Source organism: Lactuca serriola, chromosome 5, assembly GCF_051521515.1.
Source record: "Lactuca serriola cultivar US96UC23 chromosome 5, Lser_US96UC23_V15, whole genome shotgun sequence".
In the NCBI taxonomy this organism is placed as follows: Eukaryota; Viridiplantae; Streptophyta; class Magnoliopsida; order Asterales; family Asteraceae; genus Lactuca; species Lactuca serriola.
Window position 1 is genome coordinate 141,837,639 of NC_136412.1, and position 12,856 is coordinate 141,850,494.

The following is a 12,856-nucleotide window of genomic DNA, read 5'->3' on the forward strand; positions in this document are numbered from 1 at the left end:
CGAAGTAAAAGCGTTAAGAAAGTAGTAGCATTTAACTAAGTAGGAGCATTAACTAAGTAGAAGTATAACGAAGCAGTAGTATCTAACGAAGTAGGAGTATAAAAACATGGAAGAAAACTTTGATGAAAACTTTGGAAACCCCTTTTTACTTAAGAAAATCATGACTTATTATTCTTTTGGTAAAATAAGTTTGAAAACCTTTAGAAACCCTTGAAAATCTTTCATAAACAAGTTTGGTTATAACTTTGATAAAACAATATAAGTAAAGAAAGCCTTGGTTTAAAATGCTGCTGTAACTGAATTTGAAGTAAAACATACAGCGCGATAGACAATTTGAGAAAAGATTTGAACAAGTAAAGACGTTTTGGAAAAAAAACCATTTATAGTATCGTACTTGGTAAAACAGTTGATAGTGTAATAAATCCTTGTGCATGCGGGTTATCAATCACATGTGATTGATATGATAACTGGCATGTTTTAAATTGTATTCCCCCCCCCCCCCCACATAAAATCATGTAAAAACATTTAAAAGGTTAATTCAGGGGTATGAACTCACCTGTTGTAAGTGGATCCGGTGAAGGTGCCGGTTGGGTGCTCGGTGTCAAATAAAGACTTGAGCACAATTAGTGACCTATTAACATATGATGACATATGTTTACATACAATTAGTAAATATGATACTAATTAAACAAGTATACGCATCCTAAAGTGCGGAAAGCACTTTGGTTAAGTGCTAGGAGTGTCCTGGGTAACATCTAAGGGAGTGTATGGCTTAGATAGGGAGTTTACTCTTCAAGAGTAAACTCTTTATAGAGTTCATGGGCCTAAGACCAACGCCCCATGAGTTTACGGCCGTAAACTCATGGTGGGGGTATTCTAGGATGCTAAACGGTCTTATATCTCTCATAGAATTAGGCTAGGTCCAAATATAAGGCATATGAAGGGGCTTAAGGCTCTAAATGGACCATTTGAGGAGTTTACAGCCCTAAAGAAGGAGTTTACGACTGTAAGCTCCTATATGCACATTCCTTTGGTGTATTAAAGTCTTAAATGGTAGAGAATAAAGTTCTATGCATTTTTCCGAGTCAAATGAAGAAGTTAGTGCATCATTTGGGCACTCTTTGGGAGTTTACGGCCCATGGACCAATCCTTGGTGTGTAATGCCTTTACTTCAATGGGGGTTGCTCCTAGACGTTTACCAAGTCCATAGGAGGTGTTTGAGGGAATTTCTAACACCTTAAAGGGTGTTCACGGCCTATGAAGAGGGGTTTATGGTCCATTAGTGTTCTTGGGCCGTAAACTCATGTTTACTCTTCATATGGTAAGGTTTTGGCATTCTAAGCTCGAAGGTGTAAGTCTACAAGTCATGTCTAAGCCCTAGGGGTAGTTTAGAGGGGTTTTGAGGCTTAAAAACCCCACTTAAGGGTCTTCACGGTCCAAGAGTGTTCTTGGGCCGTAAACACATAATTTTGCCCCTATTTGATGTCTTAAACACGTATTTGCATGTTAACTAACCTACACAACAAGTTAGGATAGATTACTTACTAGTTTGGGGCTCGAAACGGGACTTGTGCGCCTCCTCCATCAAAATCTAGACGAAGATCCCTATACATCTTCATCGCCCCGGGATGAATAGAGAATCGGGACTTGTGCGCCTCCTCCATCAAAATCTGGCGAACGCCTCCGTGATACGGCACCCACACCCTATGGTGTAGTGTCAATAGTCCTCGGCTATCATAATCAAAGGAGGAAACTTGACCCACCACACGCTCGCTATTCCGATGCTCCTCCTTGATAGCCTCCTATTGAGCGTCCCGAATTCGCTCCAACAGGGGAGTCACCACAGTCATCCTCATGCAAACGTCCCTGATCGGCGCCGCCTTGCGGCTAAGTGCGTCAACCACCACATTGGCCTTCCCCCGATGGTAGAGGATATCGCAATCATAATCCTTTACCACGTCCAACCACCGACGCTGCCTCATATTCAGATTCAGCTGATCCATGAGGTACCTCAAACTCTTGTGGTCCGTGTAGATGGTACATCGAACCCCGTAGAGGTAATGCCGCCAAATCTTGAGGGCAAAAACCACTGCCCCCAACTCTAAATCATGCGTCGGGTAGTTCGCCTCGTAAGGCTTGAGCTGCCTCGAAGCGTAGGCAATGACATGCCCTCTCTGCATCAGTACCGCACCCAACCCAGGAATGGACGCATCGTAGTATACCACAAAATCCTCTATGCCCTCTGGCAGGGCTAAGATCGGCGCCTCGCACAGTCTCTGTCTCAGCGTCTCAAACGCAGCCTGCTGCTCGGGTCCCCACCGAAAGACCATGGCTTTCTTCGTCAGCCGCGTCAGGGGTACGGCTATCTTGGAGAAATCCTGAATAAATCTCCGATAGTAGCCTGCTAATTCCAGGAAACTCCGAATCTCAGATGGATACTTCGGAACCTCCCATCTCATCACGGCCTCGACCTTGGCCGGATCGACCAGAATCCCGTCCTGGTTGACAAGGTGTCTGAGAAATTGCACCTCGCGCAACCAAAACTCACACTTGGAGAACTTGGGATACAAGCTCTCCCTCCTCAGGGTCTCCAACACCTCTCTCAGATGCTCCTCATGTTCCTCCCGAGTCTTGGAATAAACCAAGATGTCATCGATAAAGACTATCACAGACCGATCCAGCATCGATCTGCATACGCGGTTCATGAGGTCCATGAATGCGGCAGGAGCATTCGTGAGCCCAAACGTCATCACCACAAAATCATAATGGCCATAGCGCATCCGAAACGCAGTCTTCTGCATATCCTCCTCCCTGACCCTCATCTGATGATAACCCGAACGCAAATCAATCTTGGAGAACCAAGATGCTCCCTGAAGCTAGTCAAAGAGGTCATCAATCCTCGGGAGCGGGTAACGGTTCTTCACCGTCACCTTGTTCAGCTCCTGGTAATCTATACACATCCGATGCGACCCGTCCTTCTTCTTCACAAACAGAATCGAGGCTCCCTAGGGCAAACTGCTCGGACGAATAAATCCCTTGTCTAGCAGCTCCTGCAGCTGCGTAGACAACTCCTGCATCTCAGGAGGAGCCAACCGATACGGCGCCTTGGCTACCGGAGCCACACCAGGAACAAGGTCAATCCTGAACTCCACCTATCGCTCCGGAGGTATCCCAGGAAGCTCCTCCGGGAAAACATCTGCAAAGTCTCGAACCACCGGAACCTCGCTCACTGTCGCCTTACCCGCCTCCCGGGTATCCATCACATACGCGGCATATCCTGCGCATCCCTGCTGAAGGTAGCGCCTCGCCCTCGCCGCTGAACATATTGCGGGTTCATACTGCGGCCGCTCGCCATGAATTACTAACTCTCCCCCGCCTGGGGTCCTAACCCGCACTAGCTGCTGTGCACAATCTATCACCACCCCATTAGGGCTCATCCAATCCATGCCTATAATCACCTTGTTCCCACGCAACGGAATGGGAACCAAATCTACCAAGTAGCGCTCCTCAAACAAACACAACACGCAATCTCGAAATACCATCGATGCTCGCACCGATCGATCATCAGCAATCTCCACCTCCAAAGGGCAATCTAACTCGCCCGATGACTCATGAAACTTCTTGCTAAGCGTAAGGGAAACAAATGATCAGGACGCACCCGAGTCGAACAACACCTGAACTGGAAGGTCGTTCACATGGAACGATCCTAATGTATACATATACATACGGAGCACATATCAATAACATAACATCATAAAAATAAGATAGAGGGAAAGAATCATACCCGTCACCATATTGGGTGCGGCGCGTGCCTCCTCGGTAGTCCGCTGAAACGCTCGGCTCCTCACCACTGGAGCCTCTGCCTTGCCTTGCCGGCCATCCGTGATCCGCAGGGTCGCTAGAGCTGGCGCCTTCACCGGCGCTAAAACTGTCAACTGGGGGCAATTGGCCTTCTTGTGGCCCCTCTGGTTGCAATGGAAACATAGCAACTCTGATGTCTGAATAACTGTTGCAGGAGCAGTGCAATCCCTGCTAATGTGTCCAGACTTGCCGCACTTATAGCAGCCTGATGATCCCATCCTGCACGCTCCCTCGTGCGCCTTGCCGCATTTCCTGTAGCGTCCCAGTCCCTGTTGGCCTTTCGGCCCCGCATCTGATCCCTTGGGCTTCTTCCCCGAAGCCCCTCCTGACTGACCCTCTTCTGCCTTCCGTTTCCGTATGTGCTCCAAATCTATCTCCCTTTCCCTCACCCTGGAAATCATGGAGTCCAGGGTAGGGCAAGCCGAAAAGCTAACATGCTCCCGGATGTCAGCTTGTAGCATATCATCATAATGAGTCCTCCTCATATCCTCGTCACCAGCATACTGGGGCACCAACAAAGCCCTCTCCCGGAACTTGGCGGTGATCTCCGCCACAATCTCCGTCGTCTGTCTCATGTCTAGAAACTCCCTGGCCAGCTGCTGAAGCTCGACAGCCGGCACAAACTCTGCCCTGAACCTGGTCACAAAGTCCGACCAGGGCATAGCCTCGATAGCTGAGGCTCCCAACGAGTCACCCACTGACTCCCACCAATCCCGGGCTCAGTCCTGTAAACACCCTGCTGCATACCTCACCTTCGACCCCTCGGGGCAGAAGCTAGTCAACTGTGCAAACTTGATGTCTGCAATCCATCGCCTGGCAGCAATGGGGTCCTTCACCCCATGGAAATCCAGCGCACCACTGCCCCTGAAGTCCTTGAAGGACAGTGTGCGAGATCCCGACTGGCTAGATGCCATATCACTCCGGAATGCCCGAAGACGATCCTCCATCAACTCCATGATCCCTTCCTTGATCGACCCAACGACAATGGGGGTCGACTCAAGGATGCCTCTGGTGATCTCTGACGCGATGAACTCGCGTAGTCCCTCATCAACCGGCTCGGAACCTGATCCCGAACCTGACCCCTCTCCTAAACCGCCATTTACTGGCCTCGATCGAAGTACCACCATTCTGCAATACATCACAACAAACATTAGAGATATTGATACTTCCTGAGGGATCACTGCTACTTACAAGTTCCCTGGTCTTATCTTGGCCTTCCTTGGTTCGGGTACGGATCCTCTGCTTTCAGTAGTACGGGCCCATACTACCTTCCAAATCTAGCCGTACCTTCTTCAAGGAATGCCTCGACTCCACCAGATCCCTTTCACTACTGCTGATCACTGCTATAGTCATCCTAGGCTTGCCCTAGGGAAATCTCCGATTCTACTCTATCCAGTCCTCAGCTGTTGCTGGCCTCCTTGTAATGCCAATTAGCCATTACCCGAATACCATCACATGTGACGAGGCTCAGATAATCCTTCGAGTGCCCGACTTGTTCCTACAACGGTTGGACTCAAACAAGAGCTGCGCAGTAGGATCAAATCCGACACTTTAAGATTATTCAACCCTGATCACATGTGACGTGATGCATTCGCCTAATGGCTAACTGTTGGGTTTTGAGCATTCTAACACTCCTAAGTGTACATGCAACCCTAAATAGCTTGGATCTATGTTTTCTCTATTATACATGCAAATAAGAACTTCCAAGGTATTATCCTAATCTAGCATATAAAACAATGAATATAGTAGGATAGAATACATACCTTTTTGGTGTAGAAAGTCTTCATGAAGCTTGAGTGCCTAGTGTCCCAAGTGTGACACCTCAAATGGAATCACAATCATCAAAACACTTAGAATAACTTGAGATAGAATTCTACAACTCATGAAATTCGGCTAGCCCTCTCTAGAATAATACTAGTGCCGATTTTGCCAAGAATAATATCTTTATATAGTGTTACAATTAGGGCAAACCCTAATTGTCATGACTTTCCATTTCCTTGGATCCATGGGTTCAAATACACCATGGAGCATCCATGGACCATCCTATGGGTTTTAGCCCAACTTGATTATCCATGGAGCATTAGCCCACTATACAAGTATGGATGATTTACACAATCAACCCATATATTTAATTAGTTTTCTTTTGATCACTTAATTAATCCTAGATTAATTCTTGATCAATACTAATTAAATAATCTTATTATTCTTATTATTAATATACTAGAACTTATAATATATTAATAACCATAAGTGTCTTATTTCTCTCATTATAGTCTATCCAAGTGCATGATGGTATGCAACCCAAATGGACCATGCCGGGTCGGGTCAAGTCTTACCAATTATAGTTATGGACTTAGACATTAATCCAACAGTCTCCCACTTGGATAAGTCTAAAACTATTATTGCGTATGACTTCAAGAACCAACTAGCAATCGTAGCTCTCAAAAGCTTCTGTTGAACTCTGACCTTGTAGATGAACTCTGACCTTTGTCAGTGACTTGTCCATTAGAGAAGGGATCATATATTCCTCCATTCTAGATATCATATGAACTGAGACATGGATTATAATCATTCTCTCTGTCCATTTGTTGTTTCCCGATTTTCGATTTATGACGACTGACTAATTGAACAAATCAAATCAGTCCTGGCCCGGCCGAGCACTTCCATTTGTCATCATCAAATCATCGAGGGGCCCACATATATCGCTTTTATCCCGAAGGTAAAAGGAACGGATAAACTTCGACTCATATGGCTTGTTCTACTACTTGTTGAATCATACACAAAGGCACGTTTTATAGCACCGAGTTACCAAATGCATTTTCGTGCAATCAATGTACTATCAACTCATAGTAACAACTCATATCTCTAGGTTTGAAGAATATAAGATATTATCGTCTCATGATCACTCGTGATAAAATCCATGAAGTGATTCGAATGAGCGCGGGTTGAATCCAATACTCAGAACTTATGAGCACTCATGATTGTTGTAGCCTTGTCCAACACTTTAGACCTCTACAACCCATCATGACAGTCTTAATTCATATCTACTTCCAACATATGACCGACTGTGGATGGTTTGAATAACTTAGTCATTCTGGAAGAATAACCTAGTTTATTCGGGAAGTCAAAACATGCAAAATGAAACACAAGAATAGTTGAATCCAATATGGTATCAAAACCTATGAACATAAATAAAACACCTTTTATCTATCACCATATGATTACACATTATTCATGTATATTGTTTCAGCTATCAACTTTATTCTTGAATTTAAAACAATAGTAATCCCATGCTCCAAGCATGTACACTATGTTTTCTAAACACTAGTCATGCCATACACCAAGTATGCATACTATGTTTGTCTATGCTCTTTACTTTGTGAACTAGATCAATTGAACATAACATCAATGATTCTCTTTTCACAGTCTCAAATCCTTACCGCAAATGCAAGAATTCCAAATTCATGCCATTTACTGGAATTTGTTAGATTCTAAACTTATATGCATTGATCCTCTTGTAATGATTATGCACAAAGTCATAAAGACTTGACAACAATCATTACAGAGTATTCCAAAGGAGATCAACTCCTTGGAAACATCCTTCTTGCATTAAGTTTCCTTAATCTTACACAGATTGAAAATTCTAACTTTGAAACATTTCCAGATTCCATTTTGACTATCACTTCTGAAGAAGAGTTGCCTCCTTACAGATTATGTCAATATGGTCCTTCCAGAATTATCACTATACTTCCAATTGTCCTTGAGTAACCAATCTTTGGTAAACCTTAGATTGTCCTCGACAATTGTTTAATCCTTTTAGTCATATCCAGTTCTAAACCTTTTTCCTTCTTAATGCCCCTGGCATTTGGAAAATTTTAGAACGGATGAATATAGCACATGTAATCGATCCTATATCCAAAGCATATGAGACACGATTCATGATGTCTCACATAAAGACTAAACCAGTCTTTTGCTATAATATGTCCATTTCAATTTGCCAAGTTCTCATAATTCAGATTATGAAAAGGGATGCCGTAATCATAATCGAATTTTAGAACGCAAATAATGGACCCATATACAGAATTTCCTTATGTTGAGCCATTCCAACACGAAATTCATATATATATCCTTGACTAAATGATTAAAACCTCACAATCTAAGCTTATAGATTTGAGATGAAGTATAATTTCCTCTCCCTTAATTATAGCAAAACAACTTTTTCCCAATTGAAACTTTTGTTTCCTATAATTAACATTGCTAACTTGCAATACTTATCATAATTATCATGCTCCCACTAACATGATGATTATTAGCATAACACTTATGCTCCCACTAGCTTTGACATATACCCAGAAATCAGCTGGACTTCTAGAAATCAATACTTCATTGACTTTCTTACCAAAGTTCAGATTTCTGATACTAGATTGTTTTTGATAAAACTTTATCAAAATCATACACCTTCCCTTAGATAGCACACTTGTGTATCTAAACAATTATGAAGAGGTATGTTGTAATCATAATGGTTAGACCTTTTTGCCACTTCTCACAAGTCCAGGTTAGTGTGCCGGTAAACCACACACGCTCCACTAACGACTTTGAGAATGCAAATATCACAATTGCTATCTAGATAAAATCTACTTAGTGAAAGTGTTTCCTCACCATCATTTTCATGAATCGGAGAGAAACCTTATGACACTTAGATTTATATGGTGTATGAGTTCCTACCCATATGAATTTGTCAAAACCATAATCACAAGACATAGATAATGACAAATCCAAAACCATATGGATTGAACTCAATCTTAATTTCTTGCCACCTGGCAGCTCAAGGGCCTGCCATTGCTTCCAAGTTGTTATGCAACCAATTGAGAACTCTAAGAACTCATATGCAAAGCCAACTTTAACTGGAATGGGCACAGAATATGTCAACATGATAGGTTATACACCTCAAGTCGTGTGCTAGTGAAGAACTTCAGGTTCTATTCTTGATTAGTTCTTGAGACTTTCAAGACCTTTAAGACTCCCACTGTCCTCTTGACCTATAAGACTCCCTTGTCAAATATCCAAGAGATAGTGTGGATTCTAATCAAGACAAACACTTCACACATTTGGCCTAAGTTGATCTTTGTTTTATCTAAAACATCACAACTTACCAATTTCAAATGTACAAGAGTAGAAAACTTTTACTCTTACATTTGACAAGTGTTTTAAACCTTCTTTAAGACATATCACTCAAGTTACAATCTTGGAGTATGACTCTAAGACTTGTATTGGAATGAAGTATGACTCATCTTCTTGATTTAACCACTTCAACAAATCAAGTTCCTCTTCTTAGTCATAAGAATGCACTAAGATTTCCTTAGAGAACTAATTGTGCTATGGTTTCTTAATCATTAAGATGATCACAAAACTAATACTAAAGTACTCTCCCATCTTTTCAGATTTGAGAAACTTTTATCCTTCTGCCTAATTTGATTCTTCTTATTCGCTCTGCTATACATTGGAACCATTTCCAATGTCTTAGAGTTACACTTAAGCTTGTAAGTATAATCATATTTACTGAGCTTTAGTAAACTATGACGAATAGTTTAATCAATCTTTTTGTGGTGGACTTGACCAGTGCACAAGAATGTGTACTCGATCCCTTAGTCCTTTACTTGACTCACACATCCATGTGAATGAGTAATTAGTCTTAATTTTTCCAAAACTTGAAAGTTCTCATTCATCATGCTATATAACTTGCACGATTCCAAGTTTCGGTCCAATTGAAACTTGGGTGATGAGAATCTTTCCTTATTTGGTAACCTAGACATTACCACAAATGAAAGAATCAATTTCATATTTCCACTTTTGCTCTTAATGGAATCACATAAGCAACAATTTTTCCTCAAATGCCATTGTAAGGATATTTTAAAATAAATAAGATCAAAAATTTTCTTTTATTTTAAAACTTTGCGGAAAACTTATCCTTACAATCCATATGAGAACTTGTTGTTATCTATTCCTAGGCAATATCTCATAACTCCTAAGAAGTAGCTCAAGAATCCGATTTTTCAAACTATGTGATAGAAATCCATCTACGCGATCAGATTCAACATATTCTTTATTTAAGTTTCTTCACTTTTCTTTGATTCTTAAAACATCACCATGTGACCCAGTCACATCATGTATCAAGAATCTCAGAATAGAAACTTAGCAGAGTTAGATAGTGGAATTTACCTGAAGTAGAGTCAAACTTATTGACTTTAACATCCTTAGGTAAATTTGGCAGCTTCGTGACCAATGCCCCTTCCTTTGGCAATATAAACATATGGACCCTTTGATAATGGTACATGGGACTATCACAGACTTAGCTTTTTCTCTTTACCATTTGGTCAACCGAGTTGACTATGGCCTATCCCTTTCCATTGGGAAGAGAATGCTTTCCGGGATTTCCTATGTCACTATTGTCAATGTCCATCAAGTTTTAAGGAAGTTGATCTTAACAAATAGATAAGATCATTAAGGGTCTTGTCATAGTCTTTTTCATAGGTGTTCTAAAAGAACTCACTATGTGACTTAGAAAGTAGTTGAACCACCAACTTTCTCAAGACTTTGACACCCAACTCTCCCGGCTTGTCAATATGTGACTACATCTCCAAGATGTGATCACACCTAGACCTTGCCTTGCCAATAGGGCTTTGAGTGACCTTAAACTTTTCAAGAACTTGTGGGTTAGGGAGAATGATTGGAGGAGGAGAAAGAAGTATGATATCCATGGGACATCAACCTCATTAGGAAACCTTGTTTCAAGAGATTTGGGAAGATCATAGATGTCTAAACCAGACATCTTTTGGGAGATATTCAAGATAGTTGATTTAAAGTCCTTAATATGACACCCAATATGAAATATTAAGGCTAGGACACAACAAACTATTTTATAACTTAGAAGAGGTATGCCGTAATCCAAGCTATAAAATATTTGAAGGTAGGTGAATGACGATTCACCAATTTCCACCAAGATAAACGAAATGTATTATTAGGTTTTAATTGGTTTTGAAACTCCTAGATCTTTGAGATTCATTGAACTTTTCAAAGGCATGTTTCAATCTCGAGTGTGCCCTTCAGGTTTTGTGACTGGGATGCCGAGGATCACAAAACAAGGTGTGAAGTAACCATGCAAATCACTTGGTACCCTTAATAAATTACCCCTCAATCGATGTGCCGGTTAACTACACACGCTCCATCGATACTATGATAAATATTAAGTCACCCTTTACCTACCTTGTTAAGTACAAGTTAGTGTGCCGGTTAACCACACACGCTCCACTAACGACTTAGACAAAGTGTAAAGTGTAATTTCATGGGTTAGCACCTTATTCACATTTTTCCTAAGTAACTAAGATTGGGTATTATTAAGAGTTTAGTTACTTAGTATTTCTCATTAATACTTTTAATGAAAGGAGAATTATAGTCTTGTCAAACCCGTTCGGCTAACGACCCTCCACCGGTCAAGCAAGCGGTGGGTGAGAGTGGACACCCATTAAGTTGCCATTTTATAGGCAACAACCTTATACGCACCTTATAGACCGGCTTCGTGAATGAGGCGTACTAGCGGTAAGACTGACTTTACTCTTATACATATATATATATATATATATATATATATATATATATATATTATTAACTTATAATATTATAAAGTATAAGGGTTGAATTTTAACTTTTAAAATTCTAAGGGCTAACTTGGAATTAAAGTATTCATAAGTGAAAACTTTTCAAATTCCAAAACTTGAGGGCAAGTTTAGAAACTATTCAAAACTAATTAATTCCATAACTTATGTGTTTAAAGTAGTTTTAATCCAAAAACTCTTCAAGTTCCATAACTTGAGGACAAGTTATGGAAGACTTTAAACTAATAAAAGAACTAACTTTTTCTTTATTTTATAACTTATGGATTTAATTATGGTTACATATTTTTTCTTTTAATGAAGTGACTCTTGAACTTCCATAACTTGAGGACAAGTTATGGAGTCATAAAAATTATTCAATGACACAAGACTCTTCATTTTGTAACCATTGCCAACTCTTATGAATTTTATGAGTCTTTAATGTGACTCTTCATGTAACTTGAGGACAAGTTACACAAACACATTTTATACTCAACTCTTAGATTAAAATGGATTGAAAACAACTATTTCAATTAACTTTTCTATTAATTTAAGCAACTCATAAGAACAAGATAATTCAAATCAAAATTTTTTCATGTATTTAGTCTAAACCTTAAAGTAATACAAAACATGAATCTATTGACAATTATCTTTGAAAATGGATTAGCATGAACATTACCACATCAAAAATAAGTTTATAAGTTCAAAAACAACTTAGGGTAATGTTCCTAGTCCATTTCTAGCCAAAAACGTCGAATATATGCTGTCTGGGGGTCCAACTCGTCGAGTGCACGAACCAACTCGGCAAGTTGGATGCATTTTGCCTTGGACTCGGCGAGTCCATTCATGGACTCGGCGAGTCTGCTGGGCAGACAGCATCAAAACTCGATTTTCCAGCTTCTTTTGCAAGTATAACAAGAAAACAAGCCTAGGCTCTGATACCACTGTTGGGTTTTGAGCATTCTAACACTCCTAAGTGTACATGCAACCCTAAATACCTTGGATCTATGTTTTCTCTATTATACATGCAAATAAGAACTTCCAAGGTATTATCCTAATCTAGCATATAAAACAATGAATATAGTAGGATAGAATACATACCTTTTTGGTGTAGAAAGTCTTCATGAAGCTTGAGTGCCTAGTGCCCCAAGTGTGACACCTCAAATGGAATCACAGTCATCAAAACACTTAGAATAACTTGAGAGAGAATTCTACAACTCATGAAATTCGGCTAGCCCTCTCTAGAATAATACTAGTGCCGATTTTGCCAAGAATAATATCTTTATATAGTGTTACAATTAGGGCAAACCCTAATTGTCATGACTTTCCATTTCCTTGGATCCATG